General features: G+C 36.6%; 1 protein-coding gene across 6 annotated transcripts in view; it reads left to right on the forward strand.

The window, feature by feature from the left end:
• The window catches only part of NFIA (nuclear factor I A), a 376,875-nt gene that overhangs the window by 136,235 nt on the left and 218,828 nt on the right, over nt 1-21,812 (forward strand). The window lies entirely within an intron of this gene.

The following is a 21,812-nucleotide window of genomic DNA, read 5'->3' on the forward strand; positions in this document are numbered from 1 at the left end:
ATAGCAGCCTGAAACCTTTACCCATATGCCGTAGACACTTTGACTGACAAGCAGCATTTTATTCCCAAGCCTGCAGCGATAGGGTTTTGTGATTCTGGTTTGCTGAGGTTTGGGTTGACTCTATTTGCCACCGGTTTCAATTTTTATTTTGGGTGCTTCTAACTTTTAAATGTTTGGAAACGTTTGTTCATTTGGTTTTTCCCTTTTTGTTTAGTTTAGACATTGGTTGTGCTGTTGCATAATTTATGTATCCAGCCTGATTTCATAATCTTTGGCAATCTAGGTCAGGAATTGTGCGGGACAGGCAACTTTAAATTGTGGATGGAATCTCGAAGACTGATTTTGTTCTTTTCAAAAGTCACAACAGGAAAGGTCTTACTACTGAAAGGTGGTATTCTTTCTTTCATCTGATCTTAAGAATTATGTAATATGTCTTGTTTCCTTTTTGGCCTTGGCTCCCAAGAAACTCAGAGATACATTTAATTCTTAGCCTCAGTAAATAGTTCAGCCCAGGTTTCTGCCCGCATTAACTTCTCTTCTTTAACCCCGTTGTTTTTTGTTCGTATTTTTCTGTTTCATGGCCTTAAATTTTCGTTTGTGTGTGTATGTATTTGTGCATTTAATGTATGTTTGTGAACCATCTCAAATCATTTTGGGAATGTAGGTGTGATGACGGATAAGTAAATATAAATTCAGAAACTTTAGAATTAATTAAGATCTTTAAACGGACTTTTCTGGTATAATTGCAGGTGTCTCAGATTAATCATCCCATGTTTTAACTAAAGGGAACTGTGATGATTTAGGCCTAGAACGTTCATTGTTATAAATTTCTGCACTAGCCTTGGACTGGCCAATTTATTATTTCCCATCAGTATTGTGGTCTGTACATTCTTAGTGGATGCCATTTCCCTCTTCCTGGCTCAATGACCACTATCTCTCAGATCTTGAAGATCTGTTTTGGCTTGGCTCCAATTTAATCAGTCTGAATGGATTCTATTGAGTAACTTGACTCATTCACCCTGCTGAAGAGAGTCTGAATACACTATTTCTGAGGGTTTAAAAAAAAACTATTATAATGTTCTTTTTGATTAGAATTGTCAGTCATTTCAGGAAAAACGTGATCTGTGTGTGTGTATGTATTTTGGGGGCCCATTTTTCATTCCACTAATAAGACCCATTCGGATCGTAACATTTTGGCCAAAGTCCTCGGACACGCTCAACAAAGCCCTGAGAAGGTGGAGCTGCCCAGCTCACGAGATGGATAGACAGAGCTGGGGGAAGTGTCCCAGCGGGCTTTGCAGTCTGTCAGAGGAGCTGCAGCTCTAACCACCCATCTGTGCATCCTTGGCTTGGACTGGGCTTCAGTATTGAACACTTACCCTGAAGAAAGATGTTCAAAAGGAATGGATGGTATGCTTCCAATAATAATGACCAAAATATCATAGGGCTAATGTTTGAAGAGGAGAACTATTATATTCCACAAACTGTAAGATTTAGCCTTGTGGCATTTCTAAAATTCTAAAATTTCTGTAATGTTCATTACATTACTTGTTTTTCTGGCTCCTGCTTGAAAGAAATACTGGGCTTTCAGTTTATTTTTTTATGTGTACATGAAGATTTTCAGCATAACGTTAAATCCAAAAGAATCTTGACAACCATATTCATAGTGTCTTCCTTGATTCATGCTTTTATCTTATGAGTTAAGCTTTTTGTCGTAGGTAGCCATCTTTCATATCTTGGCTCCTGAGCGTTTATTATCTCCTCATTCATTTTGTATTTTTTTTTAAATTAATTAATTAATTTATTTATTTTTGCTGTGTTGGGTCTTCGTTTCTGTGCTAAGGCTTTCTCTAGTTGCGGCGAGCAGGGGCCACTCTTCATCGCGGTGCGTGGGCCTCTCACTATCGCGGCCTCTCTCGTTGCGGAGCACAGGCTCTAGAGCACAGGCTCAGTAGTTGTGGCTCACGGGCCCAGTTGCTCCACGGCATGTGGGATCTTCCCAGACCAGGGCTCGAACCCGTGTCCCCTGCATTGGCAGGCGGATTCTTAACCACTGCACCACCAGGGAAGCCCCTCATTCATTTTGAAATACAAATTTTTCTTTTGAAAACATTTGTGAGCAACAGGAAGCTCAGTAATTCCGGACAAAGAAAAGGCTGTTAATTATTTGCACCTTTTAAGGTTCTTTATAAGAACGATAAAAGAACCTTATAAGGGGCTTCCCTGGTGGCGCAGTGGTTGAGAGTCTGCCTGCTAATGCAGGGGACACGGGTTCGATCCCTGGTCTGGGAGGATCCCGCATGCCGCGGAGCAACTGGGCCCGTGAGCCACAACAGCTGAGCCTGCGCATCTGGAGCCTGTGCTCCGCAACAAGAGAGGCCGCAATAGTGAGAGGCCCGCGCACCGCGATGAAGAGTGGCCCCTGCTCGCCGCAACTGGAGGAAGCCCTCGCACAGAAACGAAGACCCAACACAGCCAAAATAATAATAAATAAGTGAATAATTATTAAAAAAAAAAAAAAAAAAAAAAAAGAACCTTATAAGGACCCACTAATAACCAAGAATGCACATATCCCCCAAAATAATACAAAAACTCTCTCCCTCTTTTTGATATAGGAAAATGATGTATATCATTTATCATTTATATTTATGATATTTATGTATACGTTTGATATAGGCAAATGAATACATTTCATCCAAATCATCTAAAATAAGTCATTCATGGTGTCAAAATAAAAAAAAAAAACAAGATTCTTTTCTTTATTGGATCAAAAATTTCATATGTGTATATACCATATATATGGTATGTATATATTTCATATATATATATGTGTACCTCATTGTCAGGTAGATTTAGTTAAAGAGCATATCACTTAAAAGGTACTCTTGGAAAACTAAACTACTATGCTGCTTCCCTCAGTATCACCCCCCAAGCAATTAACCAACCATATACTGAAGAAAAGAAATATCTTTTGTGTTTATGCTTGAAAATGTGTTACCTGTTTACAGTGCAGTGAAATTTATATCCCATCTCTTACATATTTTCCTATACTCAGGTCCCCCCAAACATCACTGATGCCTCAGACAGGATCCTTAGACAGTGTTTTTAAAAATTCCCTTTTTTTGATTTCACTCAACTAGATGAACTTATCAAGCAAAAATGAAGTGTTAAATCGGATGTCATCTCAATGAGAAATCACTTATGGATTTATTTATTGAGTGCCTACTACACTTGGTGCTAAAACCCCATCCTTGCCCTATGGAAGGTTAGAGTATGATTTTGAGTCAGGAGTCCTGTGTCTTTCCTTCCTCCCCAACATTCATTTATTACCCTTGGAAAATGCTTAAGTGTTGAATTTTCAATTAAAACCTAGGATACAGGTCCAAAAACATTATTAAAAGTCATTTTGGGCAAAAGGATTTGATAAAATTCAACGACTTCAAACCTTTAAAACCTTTTTTTTTGATAACCACTAACAAAGGAGAACAGTATCCTTAACATGATAAAAGTTACCTATGTCATACCAACAGAAGAAATCATACTGAATTGTGAAATATTGGAGTCATCCTCACTAAAATTAGGAACAAAACAAAGATGAACATTATCACCATTATTATTTAATGTTCTCCTAGAAGTTATGGCCAGTGTAATAATATATGAATCAGAATTAAGAAAAGAGGAGACAGAATTATCACTCTTTGCAAATGATATAATCATCTACTAAGACAAACAAAGGGTTCAACCAAAACCATGTGGAATTAATAAGAAAATTTAGCAGAATATCTGATTAAAAGATAAATACCCCCAAGCAATAAATTTTCATATACAATCATCTCCAATAAGAGCCTGTGATGGAAAAATGATCTCATTCAGGAGAATAATAAAAAGCCCAAAATATCTAGGAATAACCTTAAAATAACTTGGCAGTGATTTGAAGAAAAGGGCTGCTCTGAAGTTTGTGTTCTGAATCATGAGGTTTATAGGAACGGGAAAGGATGGCATCTAAAGGGATCGTCCCTTACACATTTCTCTCAAATTGCAACCTGGAAGTTATACCTTACTCCTCTTTCATGTGCCTCCTGTCTAATCAGTCACCAACTTCTGCCAAGTCTGCCTTCTTATTAGCATGCAGGTCAATTCCCATCTTACCCCATGCTTCCTTTAGTTTTACACCCTTATTATTTCTAACCTAGACTGTCTCTGTTGCCTCCTCTTTTTGCTCTCATTCTTTCTCTATCATCCATATACTACTGCCAGAGTGATCTTTCCAAAAAGAGAATTATCACTCCTTTACTGACATGCCTTCAATGGCTCCCATCACCTGCTATAGAAATTCTGCATTTCCCAGCAATCCATGTAAGATTCTTTATCATGTGGTCCCTCCTCACACCTCTGGTGTCATTACCACCCACCCCCATCTTTCACACTTGGATACATTGCACTCCAGCCCTCTGATCTGGCTCTGCTGAAATGCTTGCCATTTACCAAGGTTCTGTGCCTTATCAGTGCCTCGGTACTGCAATATCAGCGTGGCGCCATTGCATGTTCTAGTTCCTCTGCTGAGAATACTCTCCATCCAAATGGCTTCACAGCCTGGAAAACTCCAGGTCCTCTTGCAACACTCAATGTAAGCTTTGTGTCGTTTGGAAGACCATTGCAGACACAGTCTTGCAAAGTTACTTACTCTCCCTGTTCCCTTAGGGTCTTGGTATACTTCTTTCATTTTACATACCACACTAGACTGTAGCCATTGGTAAACCCCCAATAGAGTAGGAACTCATTGCATCTCTAACATCCAGCACAGTGGCTAGAGCATAATAGATGCTCAATATTATTTGTTGAAATGAATGTAAAAAAAAATTTCTTTAAGTTTGAAATTCATGAAATTTTATGTTTCTGAGCAATATAATTGTTTTCTGGGACAATTGCTTTAAAATTTCTTAGTTTTGTGGCATTTTGGAACTAAACAATGACTGGACATAAAACATAAGTACACACATTTTTTATGTCACAGCTAAAGTTTGACAAATATTTAATTTTTTTTGTTTTTTCAGGAATAAATTATAATAAAGTTTTATGAATTAGGCTATAATTTGTGTTTATATTTTTAGTGCTAATCATTTCTTTATTAGATGCCTAGGTTAGGGTCATTAGCTTATTTGCTGACATCTGCAATCATATAACATGTTTTATTTAAACTAATAAATGACACAAGATCATAGCTATGTAAAATTCAGATCCATTCAAAATAATTATTCAGACTCTTTTATATGCTTAGGGCTGAACTTGGTGCTATTACATTTTAGAAAGGTATAAAACAGCTCAGTCTTTAAGAAGGTTGTATAAAAGAAAAGACTTGCTTACATAACAACCAGACCAGATAAAAACAAAAGAGTATATCATCCTGAGAAACCAAGTATCATCATCCTCATTTTATAGATAAGGAAACTGAGTTTCAAAGAAGTTTGGTGGCTTTACCAGCATTACAAACCCAGCCATTAATGATGGGTTTGAGGCTGGGACCTAGATTTTCAGTCTCTGATGAAGGGCTCAAAACAGAGTTTAATATGCTAAAGAGGAATTTGATGAATTTGAAAAATGTAAAGCAAGTCCACAAAGAGTTTTCTAATTGTTTCCCTCTATTTTAGTTATGAATATATAGAAGTAAATATTGAGTAGGTTATATCTAAATAATAAAGCATGGCATTTGGGTGGCTCTGATATTTTGTAGGCATTCCAGAAATACTAATTAATCCAAGGTCACAAACATTCCTCTGAGTGATTGGACTAGACCATTTTAACTAAAAGGGAAATTAAGCCATATTATATATGTACATATTTATGTAAAGCATAGTAGAACAATATTACATCAAAATTTTATTGCCGTGAGTTTGAGATGACGTAAGTGGCAAAGCCGCAAGTGAGTTATGCAGGTCGTCTCAACTAAATGCCAATAAAATGCTTTTCCTGTACCACATCATCCAGTATTCTGCCTATGCTACAAATTTAAAAGAGAACCAATTTTAGAAATATCCAGAGTTATAAAAGTTTTTATTGGCACTATATTTCAAACTTGCTGGTCTGTAAATATTAGTTCCATTAATTGTGGTAAAAATTAGTGAACAGAGAGTTTAAAAAATAAAACACTCATGATAGAGGTCTTTTCTTAAAACATATTTCTTTCTAGTTTAGTTTTTTTTTTTTCAGTTCTAAGTATAAATACTATCTTCTCTCTTCCCTTTTTATGTAAATCTTTTTCTCTTTTCAAAAGCTACTTCAAGCACCATCTCCAAGGAGCTCTCCATGGGTCCTTCACATCACCCCTAAATTTAATCTCATTTTTCTGAACACTTACTTTTACTTATTGCCCATAAATTCATTAGCAAATGTTTTTATTGCTTTTAAACACTCTTTCAGTTGTAGTTGATTGTTAAACTATTAAAGTTTATCATTATTAAGCTTTTAATTGAGTGTATACTGTCTTTCGCAAATACATTCTAAGCTCCTAGAGAGTGTATTCAATGCTTTCTGTTGTTCCTGGCCTCTAGGACAGTATTTTTGTTTGTTTGTTTTTAATGTCCTTTCTTTTTTCCTTCCCTCCTTTCCTTCCACAGACATTGATAGAGTGCCTATTATTATTTATTTTCATGCCTTAGTATGCATTGGATATTGAAGAAGAAAGGCTGCCTAGAGAAGAGCTTATAGACATGGTTCTCAGACTATGGTGTACCTAACGATACCTTAAGGAGAATTGTTAAGGAAGTCTACTCCTAAGCCTTACACCCAGAGATTCAGGGCTGGGAGCCAAAGATCTATACTTCTGAACACCAGGTGATTCTGATGCTGAGCACCCACAGACTTTGAGAAATCCTAGTTACAGGTTAGGAGAGAACATACTGTAAGCTGATCATCATACTGCTGTGCTATTTCAAAAGTCCTATGATAGCAACATGCCCCAGGTGTTCAAGGAGCCCAGTGGGGGAGCAGCTACTGAAACTGGAGAAGTCAGAGGAGTAATGTCACCATTGATGCTTAATACTTGCTCTGTGAATAAATGAATGAATATTTGAATTTAGAGTTGTACTGATGTGGTGGAAATCCTGGGGCTCTATGACCCTAAGCAAATTCTTTTAATTTCTCTGAGCTTGAGTAGAGTGACCATGAGTTGGGGTATCCTCAATGCTGGTTCCATTAAATCGGTGTCAGTAGCTACTTGGCATACTTTATTGTTTTCTACTGAGAATCCATAGGTGAGAGCTGTGAAGTGATCTTTGAACTCTTAACCTTTTTTCTTCATTTTAAATAATGTGTGCAGAAGGAGAGTCTGCCCTGGTACCCAGGGCTTCTAAGGGCCTGTTTCACAGGGACCCAATATAAAAAGCAGTTCCTCAGACCGTAACCCTAGTTTTGCAGTTTTGAATGCTTGATGTGGATCCAGCCTTGCGTTATGTGGGTACGTGTCTGCCACCCCTGGTCTCTGTCAGCTCTTCTGTGAGCTGGAATATCTATTCCCTTCTTTGTCTTTCTACACACCTATCAGGCTACTTTGCCCTTAGTAATCCTTTCAAAAATAACTGGCATGTGAATATAACGAATCCCTCAGAGAGGCCCCAGCAGCTAGCTCGAGCCCCAGCAATAGATGCGGTATCTAACTATCTAACTATTTTGGCAACAAAGTTTGTGCTTTTCATATTATCATAAAACTGACCATATTCCCGCCTTTCTAGCTGTACTGTTTTAATGGTCAGAGATGCGATGACTTACAAGTTTTTCAAGAAGACCCAGTATATATTTTGAGTTCTGGAACTTCCAGAATGGGATTTTTATTAAAAGACAAGAGGAAACACATTTTGGTTACAATATTTTTGCTTTTTTAATTTGTTTTTAAGGATGACCACAACTGGGTTATTTCCTGGAAATTCAACTGTAATTGTGACGTCCATACTAGCTTTCTACAAACTTGTGACCACTGTGACATCTGTCTGTGGTTTCCCCACTTCATGTTTCAGTCCCTCTCTCTCCCTGGTGGGTCCTATCTTGAACCAAGTCAAGCCTTTCTACCCCTTATACTCCACTTTCAAGAAAGAAGCTATTCCTACAAAAGGAAGTTACAACATGCGATACAAGGCATGGTAGGCAGCAGGAGCAGGGTCTGTCGAGTGAATAAAGGAAGGAAACTACTGTATCACGAGCAATTTTAAAAAGTGAAAAAAAAGTAGATTTATCAGCTTGTCATTTCATTTGTAAGACAGTAAGAGAACTGAGTCCCCCCTACCCCAACTCATTTGAAGATTGCTCTGCTGTTATGTAGACTCACTGTTTTTTAAGGTTAGTGTCTGACAGTGTAGATGATAGATCTACACTGGGAATGATGTCTTAGTCATATGGTTTCTGAACTTCCCTTCCCTCCCTGAGCCCCACCTGTGACAGAACATTGAGGCTGCTCTTGCATTCTAACTCTGATTCAGAACACATTAAAAACATCCCCAAATGGGCAATTAATCTGCATCCAGTTCAGGATGTACTTATCATTTCAGAAAATATCTATCTTTTAAAAAAGGTGGGGAAAGGGGGTAGAGAGGAGTAATTCTTTCTAGATCAGTGTCGACATGGGAACAGCTATTCTATTTAGAACTGGCAAGCATCATCGTCGCTGGAGAGAGTTCTTCAGCTAAATAGGTGTGAAGAGGAGGGTGTATCTTGAGTGTACTGCTAGTTAGGGTCCCAAAACATATGGCACAAGATATCCTTGAACAAAATAACAGACAGTGTGTGCTCTGTGCTTTTAAGGCACAGGTGCTGTATATACTTTTTACATGGTTTCTTTGATGTGAGCTGTCACAATGTACTTCATCATGTCCAAGCCTGAAATCGTGATCCTCACCTACAGAAATGTTATATAAACATTTTAAGACGTATAGAAATAGAAAAGACCAAAGTTCTAGGACTAACAGACACCTTCCAAACTGCTCCTGGTCTAAGAGTCTAACTTGGATACATTTTAAACTGTTACTGGAAAAGAGTTTTCCTAGAAAGGATCTCTTACTTGTTTCTGATCAATCTCTATTTTGTGACTTCTTTCTTTTTTCTGTTGTCAAGTAGTTTAAAATGACTCAGTGGATTCATTTGTTGTATTAATGTGTGAAGGGCACAACAAAGGACTGTGTGCTTTTTAGTCCATTGGCAGATATAGCCCATTTCTCTAATTATGTCCGGCCAAGGAGCTCTGGCAATCACTCTTTTGCTTTTCATCAGTGAGAAAACTTTGCGAATATTAACCTTTGAAAAAAGAAAACAAAACAGATAACTCTATGAAGCCATAGCCAACGACTTTTTCATGTTTTTATCCCAGTGCCTAAGGTGTTTAATCATTGTTGCATGGATGAATTAATATGTATCTAGAACCTTTATTCTCAACTCCAGTCTAATGTAAGCTCCCAAAGGGCAGGGAGTTTTTGTCTCTTGTGTTCACTGCTATATTCATGGCGCCCAGAACGCTGCATGGTACCTAGTACCTGTGTCTCTCCTCTCCATTTCCATTGTTGAATGAATGAGTTCAAAGCATTCTTAACCCTCAAAAGAGTCAGTGATATGGTAATTTTTAATTCATATTATTGAGAACCTCAGACTAACATAGCCATGTTTAAAGTAAAAGCATTCTTGTAATTCTGCAAATATACACTTACTTTTAAAATATCCAAGTGGTATTATTAAACCAAAGATAATAGGAGAACCTCATCTTTGTTGGGTTATGTTAACAATAGGAGGGTTAATTATTTTGACAATTAACTGATAAATACCTAAGTCTCTATGGTGGGCAAAATATTGTGCTTAAGTATATTAGAAATGAAATTCAGAAAATTCACAAACTAGTTTTTCTCCTCAGGAGCAGAATAGGTAAAAACAAACACACACACAAACAAGACTCATTGTTTGATTTTTTTTTTTTTTTTTTAAGCAACAAAGTCAACAGAAGTCAGATTGCTTTTTCATTAGTTCCACGAGTTGTTTTTTTTTTTTCTTTTCTATCACTGTCTTCAGATATAAATGTCAAAAGGTGGAATAGTCTGTAAGTTTTGCACATTCTTATTTTCGTTCTTGTGTATGCTCTAGTATCTTGGTTTACCCTTCCCAGTCTGCTGTGCCTCAGCTTTCCCAGGTGTAAAATTGGCCTAACAGTACTCATCTACTAGCAAGAGGGGGGGGGGGGGAAATGAGACTTAATTAGCAAACAGCTGGAAAACCCCTTGAGATAGCTCTGTGAGTCAGAATGGAAGTGCATTCTTATTAATCATTATTATTATTGTTATTATTTTTAAATGGCTCAGAGCCATTTCTAAATTTAGTAGTAAAATGAATGCATCTAATAATTCTTCCCAGGTACATGATAGGTGGTCATGCATTTCACAAATTAAATGGTAGAATACTTGTAGGATATGATTATAATGATCCAAGTAAATGATCCTCAACCAATTCAAAATTATGTGATTAAGACCCCAAGGAGCTAAAGCAAGCACTTTGCTTTGTTACCTTTCAGCTTCTCGAATGACCCATTTTGTGTTAATTTATGTGAAAGGGAAAAAATAAACTTTTTTTTTTTTTAATTAACTTGGACTTTTCTGTGTAATTAGTTGGGAACTGGGGAGTGGGTGGGTCACCTCCTAATTTCCAAGTACATCCATCTGTGACACCTTGTCCATACTATACATATAAGTTGTTCTAAATATGTTTGTCTTAGCTTCCCATCAGTTATTGAGTCAAGTTTAATTTGTGAACTTTAGAAGTCAGAGATCTTCAAACACCCTCTGAAAAGATAATCTTATGAATCATATGTCTTATTTTTCTACTTGTTCCCTGGTCTCTTCCTGTACCCTTCTGTCAAGAAATGCTTTTGGGTCTGAGTTAGGTTGTGTTGCAAGTTGGTGGAGAATCAGCTTCCACTGAGATCATATGCCTTTAGCTTGAATAATCTCAGGCAGACATCCTGGCTAGGTGCAGTGCAAAACTCAGAGGGCTCAAGCCTAAGAAGACCTAAGGCTGGCAGCCCACTAAGTTGGGGATGAGAAAAGAAAAGGGAAACTCTATCTTTTCTGGTGCTTTTCCCCTCTTGGTTTCCCCACAAAAAATCAATAGCGTGGTCGATAGTTGGTTTTGAGTTGTTCACTACATGTTGGAGTTTTTCTGATGTAAACCTTTGGTGTCTGGGCTTCAGACATTATAATGTGTCAGGGAAGGTTTGATAGCTGCCATGGCCCTCCTGGGTTACATTTTATTCCCTGTGACAGCCTTTGTAATGCGAGAGGGGAAGTACAGATCAATTTTTACACCGTTTAGTTGTTGGGGGAAACTTTTTTTTTCTGTGAATTGATTGTTCTTTTAAAAATTTACCCTGTTTCTTCTAAACAGCAAAAGCTAATAGAATGAGGCCTTTTCGTTAAAGAATATTTTCAAATAAAAAGCAATTCAAGCCTTGCTCTGAGTTGTTAAGACCCGGTCGTATCCTGTTCAGAATTTCTCAGATTCCTTTTGCATGACTTGGAATGACACTTTTAATTTTAAATGTATCCATTTGGGAAAACCTGGTGTCCTTCCTTAGCAATACTCTGGAATGGTGATATCAGGAAGAAAATGGCACAATGTCAAATATAGTGCTTGTGTGGTTTTTAATGCAGCTTTTGGTTTCTTTGAAACTCTATGGTGGCACTTATGGATATTGAATAATTATGGATAATAAATTGTCACTATAAATTTCTATTAAAAAGTTTTAATTTTCATTTGAGTCCTTTCTATTAAATCCCTTGCTGTCTGGATTTGCAAATCATTACATCTCCTACAAACAATAGTTTAAGTTGCTTACCTATTTTTTTCTTTCATTCTAATATTTATTCTCCTTCAGCATAATAAGTCTTATCAGAATTATCCTTGAGAAGCTGTAAGGTAACCTCTAGTATGTTAAATGAATACGGGATGATAAAGTTGTGTTTGTAAGATGGCTTCAAATTTTGAAAGATAAATTTCTAAATGGAATGAAAATGTTTCTGTAAAATTATGTTGAAACAGCATCCTACAGAGGTGCAAATGCTGTCTTTAAAATACTAAATATATTTATTTGAAATAATGGCCAAATATTTGAACAATGATATTTAAGCAAGAACACTAGAATCAGGCCTTTTATTCTCAGAGTGTTAGATATCCATCATGCTGTATTAATTGAAAGGACTGGGTATAATCTCATAAAGAAACAGGCAAACTCTGGGCTTTCCGCTCTAGTAAAAATATATCATTTATGTCTTCCATTACCGTGCTATAATTATGGTAAGTGAAGCAGAATGGAATCGATAGAGCAATTTATCAATGCATTCCAAACTATTCTAGCACCGTTTACGTCATCTACTGCAGATACTGTCATTCAATAAAGAGACATCTAATAGTATCAAGACTTTAGACTGATCCATTTCAGCATAATGTTTTCCTATGTTATGTTCTAATTTGGATCATGGTTTAATTAATTGTTTCACTTTGTATGATATTATGTGAAGTAAAATAGTTCTTGAACTGAATTTCAGTAGAAATTTTAAAATTTAGTCTTCAAGTTTAAAAAGCACTGCTATATTATAAACAGTGTAAATAGTGCATTGATATAGCCTTTTAGGTGCTGTATTGAATTATATCACAGTTGAAACCAAAATACAAGCCAGGTATCCATCATGCCCTAAGATACATTGAAATTTAAATAACAACTATTTGGCTGGGGATATTATTTAATGACTCTGAATTTTTGTTTTTTAACATCACAAGATTCAAAATTCTTTAGGCTTTATCCTCATATTTATGATTTAACCGTAATTGTAGACACATAGAAAATTCAGTTCATTTAGATTTTTTTTCATAAAACCATAAACAATATGGTCTTTTTACCATTAACCATCCCCCCATATAATATGATATTAAATATTCACAGAATTGAAGGGAAGATACTAAATTGTATATTAATATGTTATTATTTTTAATATGGAAAAGATACTTCAGATTATTAGATTGTCATTTTCCTTTTCCATTTGGTGGTAAAATTATCATCCAGTGTCATGTAGTTAATTCAACCTTCTACAGAATGATATAAATCTGGTAAGGATGCCAAGAGTCACACCAATGCAAAATTATCATTTTTATTTCAGATTTGTAGCCATCAAGAAATGTTTTTAAAGACACAACTTATTTTTTGGTTGAGTTAGAAACATTGAAACTTATGGAGAAAGAGTGAGGTTGAATATAACACAATTGTAAGAAAACATTTATAACTTAGTTTTCGAAAAATGGTATTATGTACAAGTTTTTTCTTTTTGTTTTCTTTTAGACTAGTTCTTAAGGTAAGATTTGTTCTTGTTTTTGGGTAATTTCCTTAAAGCTCCTTAAGATAGTTTCCATGAACTCACAGACCATTAAGTGGGGCACAGTCTGACATTTTGGGATCATTTTCTAGAATTGTGTTCCGCGGGGTGAGATGACAGCCCTTCTCCCTATCTTATATCTTGAATTTGAATGGGCTCGTGAATGTTTCGATATAAATTCTGTCTTATGTTTTTGGCCATCGCTTTCCTTCTTTATACCTTCCACTTTCCTGTTCACTGATGTCCCTCCAGGATTGAGTTTTAAGAACTTGTCTGCTAAAGGGTTAAGGAGTCAGATTTTGAGGCGCTTCAGCGTGATGTATTTAAGTTAAGAAACTTGGGATGTCATTTTAGCTCGGTGAAGATGTTATAAATTGTTTGGTTGGCAAGATTTATTGAGGGTTATTCTACCTGATATCACACTGTATTGTTGAATGTGGACTATTTTTAACTAGCCTTCTATTTAAACAGTGTCAGCGAATTCTGAGAGCTTGCCAAACACATTCTCAAAATGGTTGCCAAGCTGTAAGATGGCTGCCAAGGTCTGAGCACACAGAACAGGTTCAAAATGGTGACCAACTTCGCAGGATTTGTTGGTCAGATTCTCCCACTGCCATCCTCAACCCCCCCCCCCCCACCACACAACTACCACCGAAAAAAGAAGGGAGAAAAAAACCCCGAAGATGCAAGACTTGGCACCAGCTCCTTGGCACGAGTGGTAGTAGTGTCATCCAGAGATTCAAGTAGTTACCGTGTACTCCTTGTTTCCCATGCTTGGCAGAAGACTATTCAGGGGGAATACGTGAGGTGAAAACACCACCGTAAAATAACATGGCCATTTTCTCCACCTGATCTAACATGCACCAAATCATTCTTTAGAAAGGGGTGGGGAGGGGGGAGACTAGGTGAAGCAGTGCTTTCAAAGAGCTTTCTAACGGAGATCCAAGAGCGTTAACCAAGACTTTGGGCTGTGCCTTTTTGTACTGCCTGCCTAAAGTGGCACAAACTTTATATACAACAGGTTTAAGATTTATTTTAGTTTTGCATTTGTTTACTTAAGTTTATAGCAATTGCTTTCTGGCAGTTGTGCTACTTAGCAGATTGAAATAAAATCATAAGGGTGAATTAAAACATACTGCTGTTAGTGCTGATTAGAATTTTAGCTTAGTGTAAATACCGGATGCAGGGTCCAACTTCTCAGACACTTGGCATGAGCTCAATAGGGATCTCCAGGCTACACAGGAGACAGTGTGTGTGTATTTGGATGCTTTTAAAATTCTTGGATAGGTGGAGCATACTACTTCTGCTGGCATGTTAGTTCATTGTGCTGCCTGCATTATGTGCTTGGGTTCCAAGGTAGACAGAGAAGCTGGGGAAATCATAATAAGGGAAAGTAGTTGGAACTTAAAAAACAAAACCTGGAAAAAAAAAGGATTTTAATTAGACCCTATGAAGTTTTTCCTGTGTGTTTTGGTTATTAGATATAAATAACTAATAGTAAACTAAATTGAAGAACTGTCGGGTTTGTGATATTTTGAACAATGACCTAATAGTGAATATATTTCTACAACCTGTTAAAATTTTTCTGTGTGACACTTTTAAAAATATACTTGGTGAGTTAACTTCTCCAGGCAGTCAGTTTACTCAGGGAATTCCTTAAATTGGTCTTCTGTTTAATATCAGCTATGGGCTAGGTTTTATATACTGATGAAAACCTGAATTCCTGAAGAGAATTTTTAATTGATAGAGCATTTTATTTAATACTTAAGTAGCTATACAAAAACGCTGGTTGTCATGAAGGTGGTGGTGTTTTGTTTTGTGTCAATCAGTAGTGGAATCGGCTAGTGTTAATATTACAGTAAGATGGTTTATATAGTTTGAGCTTTTGGCAATCTGCAGTTTTAGGATTTGTTAAGTCATGGAGCCCTTAGGTGGGGGAGATGTACACTTGGTGTATACTCTATTGTAAGAGGTAGCCAAGAAATGTGCCTTCTCGGTTCTTTTTTACTGATATTCTTTTTCCGTTTAGTCAACAATGACTGTAGCTAAGACTCTTGTAAGTTCTTTTCCAGTCTTTTCTCTCTTGGTAGGCAATTGTCAACCAAGCCCCAGTCATTCAATAGGTGAAGCCAAACGTTATTGACAGTGCTGAAATTTGAACTCTTCATCCTTCAGTGTAAAAGATCAATGCCCATTAAGATGCTTCAGCTCTGGAAGTTTCAACATAGAGATACATAGGCTTTTAGAGGTTAGCTGGGCAAATATGTAATATGAAAGTTGCATGGCAGATCCCTTAATACATATTTACAGAGTACATTTGTAATGTTATATGATATTACGAATGTAAAGTAGTTTAATTAAAAGCATTTCTTGCTAATTCTTATGTATTTTACTGTGAGTTAGTGACAAAGAACTTGAATAAAACCTTTCTTTTTAAAATAAAAATCAGGAGTTCATACCTCTTCACAATAAATCATAGTACTTTTTTTAATTAAAAAAATTATTTATTTATCTATCTATCTATTTATTTATTTATGGCTGTGTTGGGTCTTCGTTGCTGCACGTGGACTTGCTCTAGTTGCGGCGAGCGGGGGCTACTCTTCGTTGCCGTGTGCGGGCTTCTCATTGCGGTGGCTTCTCTTGTTGCGGAACACAGGCTCTAGGTGCGTGGGCTTCAGTAGTTGTGGCTCGCAGTCTCAGTAGTTGTGTCTTGCAGGCTCTAGAGCACAGGCTCAGTAGTTGTGGCTCATGGGCTTAGTTGCTCCGCGGCATGTGGGATCTTCCTGGACCAGGGCTCGAACCCGTGTCCTCTGCATTGGCAGGCGGATTCTTAACCACTGCGCCACCAGGGAAGCCCCATAGTACATTTTTAATCTTCAAATTAGAATGTGTAAGTAGCACTGATTATTACCTGTCAATTTTTCCCATTCTTTTCTATCGTATATTATTCATTGGCAATTTATTTAGGTGAATAATGTTGTTGTAGCAAAGGTAAAAATTAGATCCCTAAAAATATGCTATTTTTACTTTGTTCATAATGTATTGTATCCATGAATATGTAAGCAAGTAGAATTTTTTCAGATGGCCTAGAACATGAGATAATTCTAAATTTTATAGTATAAAATGCCAATCAGGCTATGTTTAGGGAGGTGGAATAAAGCAGAGTTTTGCAGATTCACAAAGAATTCAACATTCTTGCTTATATGAAAAACACAGTACTTTTCAATATTTTTAAGAAAAACTTCATTCATTTTGCCATTGTTAGACATAGTCCATATTTTCTGTTAGTGAAGTACAAGATCATTTCTTCAGGAAATTTTTCTATTAGTCCTTCCAAAGTGAGTATTTTAATTTAAAAGAATTGTTTGTCTTTTAAATTTATGTTGTGTGTTTGGCATTTTACCCTTTCCTACATAGTATGCATGTATAATTAGTACATGGGGTGTATGTGTACGCCTGTTCTACCCAAGTATGTATAGAGATATAAAATTTACTTTCTATATAGTAGCTTTCTGCATAGGGCAACCCAAACAGCTGTTACTCCTTTTTATAGCTTCTTTAATCTATGTGCCAACAAGTCAGTTTACAAAATCTGTTTTGTTGATGACTGCTGCGATAATAATTGTGGTGTTTTGTGGCTTGGCAAAAGGCTGGGGTCTCCTCTGAGGACTCTTGCCAAAGGCTTTGAAGGGGTTGAGGTGGATTCATTGCCAGAATGAGTCACCACTCTCTATTTTATTTAGTGTCCTTCTGCCAAGGCCTTAGACACTTTCTGTTTTCATTCTTTTGTAGGCTTTCCTCCCCACATTGTGGTTTTCTTCACAGCCAGAGGCCTGGGTCTGCCAGGATAGGTGAGAGAAGCTGGCTGCCCTTCACTAAACACCAGTGTGCAGTGGAGCTGGAGGGATGGGGGGGTTAGCTGTTGTGCTTCTTGAATGAATGTGAGTTTAATTATATAGTTATGAATTCTAAATAAAATGATGGATAATCTGGTTCACTCTAGTCACCTGGATTTGGGTTAGAAATTCTCAGAAGAGTAGTTATTATTTACTTTAAAGTAACATCCAAATAACGTGACAGTGTTTTAGTGCTTTTCATAATTGATTGTTGAAAAACCTTAGATTATTCATGAGTTTTGGCTATAGGCCCAAATCATGAATTTTTCCTCAAACAAAAGAATACCATCCCCTTCCTTTTAAATGCCATAATATTTTGCTTCAGATAAACTGTTTTATACACACACCTAATAGTTTTCAAGGAATAATCCTAAAAATTTTATTTCTACTTGTCTAGATTTAAATTGTCACTGGTAAGTGGACTCAGAGATACGAACTGCTAGTCTGTTGTCTAAGATATATTAGAGATTTAAATAGTTTTGTCGTCATTAAATTCTTTGAATAGATTGAAATAAGTTGGACTAAATATCCTCTTGTTAGATTCTTCCAACTCAAATACATTATGCATATAGAAAGATGACTGGGATAAATTTAAATCTTCAATATGTAAGCAAAAATGGCACTTCGTACATTAATATGAGGAGGACTTAATTGGACCTTTGATGACTTTGGCCCCATAAATTCAGATGGCTTTTTCTTAACTAAAGTTATGACACCATTCTAAAAGCTAATAAACTGTATATGCAAAATTAAACTGAGGGACGGAGTTTTTGCTTTGTTAAGTACCCATTCATTGTGTTAGATCTTTAAACATGGTCTACATTATAACATCCCTTGAAAACATTTCCATAAGTATAAACTATATTTTTCAAACTTCAGAGTCCTAACTGTGGGATATCAAAGTATTTTCCATATATTATGGTCCAAGCTTTTGTTCCTCAGGAAATAAAAATGCCATGAAATGACTTTAACACTTTGTTTACAAAACAAATACTATTAATAATTGATTATTATTCCCTATAAATATTTCAGTTAGAAAATGTATAATTACATAGGTGAGGAGTCTGAGATAATATTAGGATAAATTGATCTAACTGTATCCTACAAAGGTTAGTGGTTAACATTCAGACAAGTTAATGTATGTGAAAGCCCTTTAAACTGTAAAATATTACATAAATATCAAAACATTAAGTTTTTATTTCTTTTCTGTTTTCTTAAACTTTGGATTATCAAAGTCTTTTCTCCATGTATCTTCTTTACATTTCATTTTCGTTTAAAATAGCAAAAATAAGTAAACAGAAACAGTTACTAAAAACCTGTAGTCACTTTGTGATATAAATTTACTCAGAATTTAAATACTTAAGAGTTCACGGCAAGATTCCAAGACAGAAATTCTTTTGGATGATCTATAAACCACTCAATCCCTGGTTAATGCTCAAACCATGTGAAAATTTCCAGGTGAAGTTCACTTTAAGCCTTGTCTGAACCCCACAAACTGAGTGAAATACTGTAAAACCCTGTGTGAACCCCAAAGAATCAAAATAACTAAACCTGGTGCATTTCATTAAAACCCACTGTTTTCTACTCGCTGCTTAAATGTGCCCCAAATTTGAAGACAAACTTTGCATTTGGAAGTGAGCTGTTTTACTTTAGAAAGTATGAATCATAAGCTACTTAGTCCTTAGATATAGTTATCCTATTGTGAAGGTCTAATAATAATGCTGTTTCAGAAGAGGAACAGGCCTCTCCTTACAAGTCTTAATAGTCCCGGGATCTCTCAAAAGTCAGCAAGACATAAATAGAGTAGTAATCATCGTTGTCATCCTAGTAATGGTATTAATAGTAGAGATCCTCATCAACATTATTTTGAAAGAGTAATGTTGTCTTGAATTTATCCTGAACCTTTGTGCCAAATACTTAAAACAAGACTCAATCTATCCTTTGTTACGATAGTGTGAGTTGATGGGAGCGAAGTATTATTGGTCCTTGTATGCAAAAAGGAAACAGAATCGCTGATCAGTTAAGTCACTTGGCTTCCAACGAGTTGCATGACTTCAGATAGGGGTAGATTGATCTTTGGGGGCATTGATCTCCTCTTCTGAAAAATGACTTCTTAGATTCCTTTCAACTCTTAAAAAAATCTGCAAATGCTATCGCTGTCGGTTTAGAAAGCGTATCCCCAGAAATAACAGTCTTTGTGTCATTGTTCAGTTTATCCCTTTTGAAGATGAGGTGACTGATCCATAGGGGACACATTATAAATCACTGGCCTGATTTCCCTTATTAATCACCATAATCAGAAGTACAATCATAGTTATCACGCATCAAGTACTTACTCTACCTTGGATACCGTGTGCTGAGCTCTTTCCATCAATTAGCTCACTGGTCTTTCTGTAGTTTTTCATTAGTAGCCTTAGTGTCTTAGTGTATCAGTGATTTTATTAAGTTGACTACACATTTTGTATGACTATTTTTACAGGCCAATGTCCTTGAGTATTCAAGAATCCTGAAATCATTCCCTTTGCCTGTAAATTTTGACAGCTAACCAAAGTGAGGACTTTCTTTCACTCTCCTAACCATTTTGCTTTTTTGACTATCAGTCTTATGATGAGTTTGGTAAGGATTAAGTAATTTTCATATATTTTTCTGTGCATTCTTCCAACCATCCAGCTATCCTCTTGTGTACACACAGGCTTTTGCGCACTGGAGAAAACTAGGTGAATGAGAAATGCTCCTTGTCTTCAAGAGCTTGCAACTTCCAAAGTTACAGATCCACCATGAAAAGAGTGTCAAGGTGCACCTTAAGTTCGTTACCTAAATGGCACTGGTAAATATTTTCAGATAAGCAAATATTGTGCTGACATTGAGTGAAGTGTGTGCTTTACAAACTTTCATGTTTCATTTCCAGGTAAGACATGGCACTCTGAAGAGTGGGCTTTTGGAATGTATATGCTTAGCTTAGTTCTAGGTGCTAAAGACAGTAAATAGCTGCTGAAATAGTCTTCCATCAACCATGAACAGTATCTTTGAAGCAGTCACTACATGCACGAGGCTCTGTCTGTTGTAGGGTCTGCTCATTAAAGCTACTTTCTGGGTCTTTGTTCATGTCATGCAGACCTTGTGACAGGTGTTACAGCTGCCAGCCTGGCACAATCCATTGGGGGCGTGCTGTAATTGCTCTTGATGCCACCCTTAATGGGTGGGTGAGGGGAGGTGAGAGGATGCCCTCAGGCCGTTACTGACATCTGGTCACCACTGCTGTTTCACTGCAGTGTCTGCTTGGTGCCTACAAATATTGGACCATTGAGTTGAGTTTGCTGCCACCATTGGATTCCTTGCAGCTATCATTATTTCACAGCTGGGCAATGATTTTAGCTTGGAAAAGGATTATTCATCTCAGGGCCAGAAACAGTCCACTGCCAACATGACCCTGAGAACTTTCTTATGTTTATTAAATGAGAGAATAAGTATCCTCATGACCTCCTTTATTAAGTAAGTGTTTCCTGGTTTTGAACTTTTTGTTTTTTTGCGAGAATGTTATCTTTCATCATTATTTCTGAACGCATAAAGGATTAAATTTCCTCTTCAAGAGTTTCACATATTTCTTTTATGTATGCAGGGTGATAAGTAAACATTGATCTGAGGAAGTTCTGAAAAATCTCATTCAGCCAGCATTTACCAAGCCCCTTATCTGTCAGCTACTGAATGAGGTACAGGGAAAATAAAGGCCTGACTTCAACTCGCTCTCTCTCCAGTAAGACAGACAAACCTATACACAACTAACCATAACATCGGGCAGAGTGATTAAAGTGAAAATGAAGTAAAAGTGTGTAACAGCATGGGTACAGTTATGATTTGTGTATCTTGCTTTTGACTAAACACTTGGGTGAGATGGATTTGAGAAAACTTCATGCACAAAACTTGTCAATGCACAAATTATAGACAGGCCCCTGAATATTAAGACACTCTTGTGAGGGAGGATTTCAGGCTGTCTGGAATCCGCAAACTAGAGTTTGCCCACAGAACTGAATTAAAAGTAGCTACTTCTCCTTATGATCTTTTGTTTCTAAAATAGTGGCATCTTCCTGAGGCCGTATTCTTTTGGTTGGAGCAGAGCTGTAGTATGTTGTTAAGTTGTTTAGGAAAGCTCTGAGACAATTAATGAAGCGGATTTAAATGTGTATTTAAAACCAGTCACAAAGTTTTTCTTTGTGGGAGATGCCCATATTGCAGTCCTAACTTAAATACCAACTTAAACAAGAAACTTGACTTTAGGTGTGCTCCATAAGTATTCTGTGATCATTTCTGGGGTGTTATAAGACACTTCTAACCACTTTATAAAGATATTAGTAATTAAACAATCGCCAGTTAGAACCCTCTCCCCTCCATTTCCACATCCCTCTGTGCACACCCACTCTAAATGCTTATGGAGAGATAGCATTAGGCTCTAATCTGACCTTAGTGATTTTGCAAATATAAAGGTAGCATTTCATGGTCCTTGAAGTGATATATTATTAGAAGAGCATTC

This window comes from Balaenoptera musculus, chromosome 1 (genome assembly GCF_009873245.2).
Source record: "Balaenoptera musculus isolate JJ_BM4_2016_0621 chromosome 1, mBalMus1.pri.v3, whole genome shotgun sequence".
Taxonomy (NCBI): Eukaryota; Metazoa; Chordata; class Mammalia; order Artiodactyla; family Balaenopteridae; genus Balaenoptera; species Balaenoptera musculus.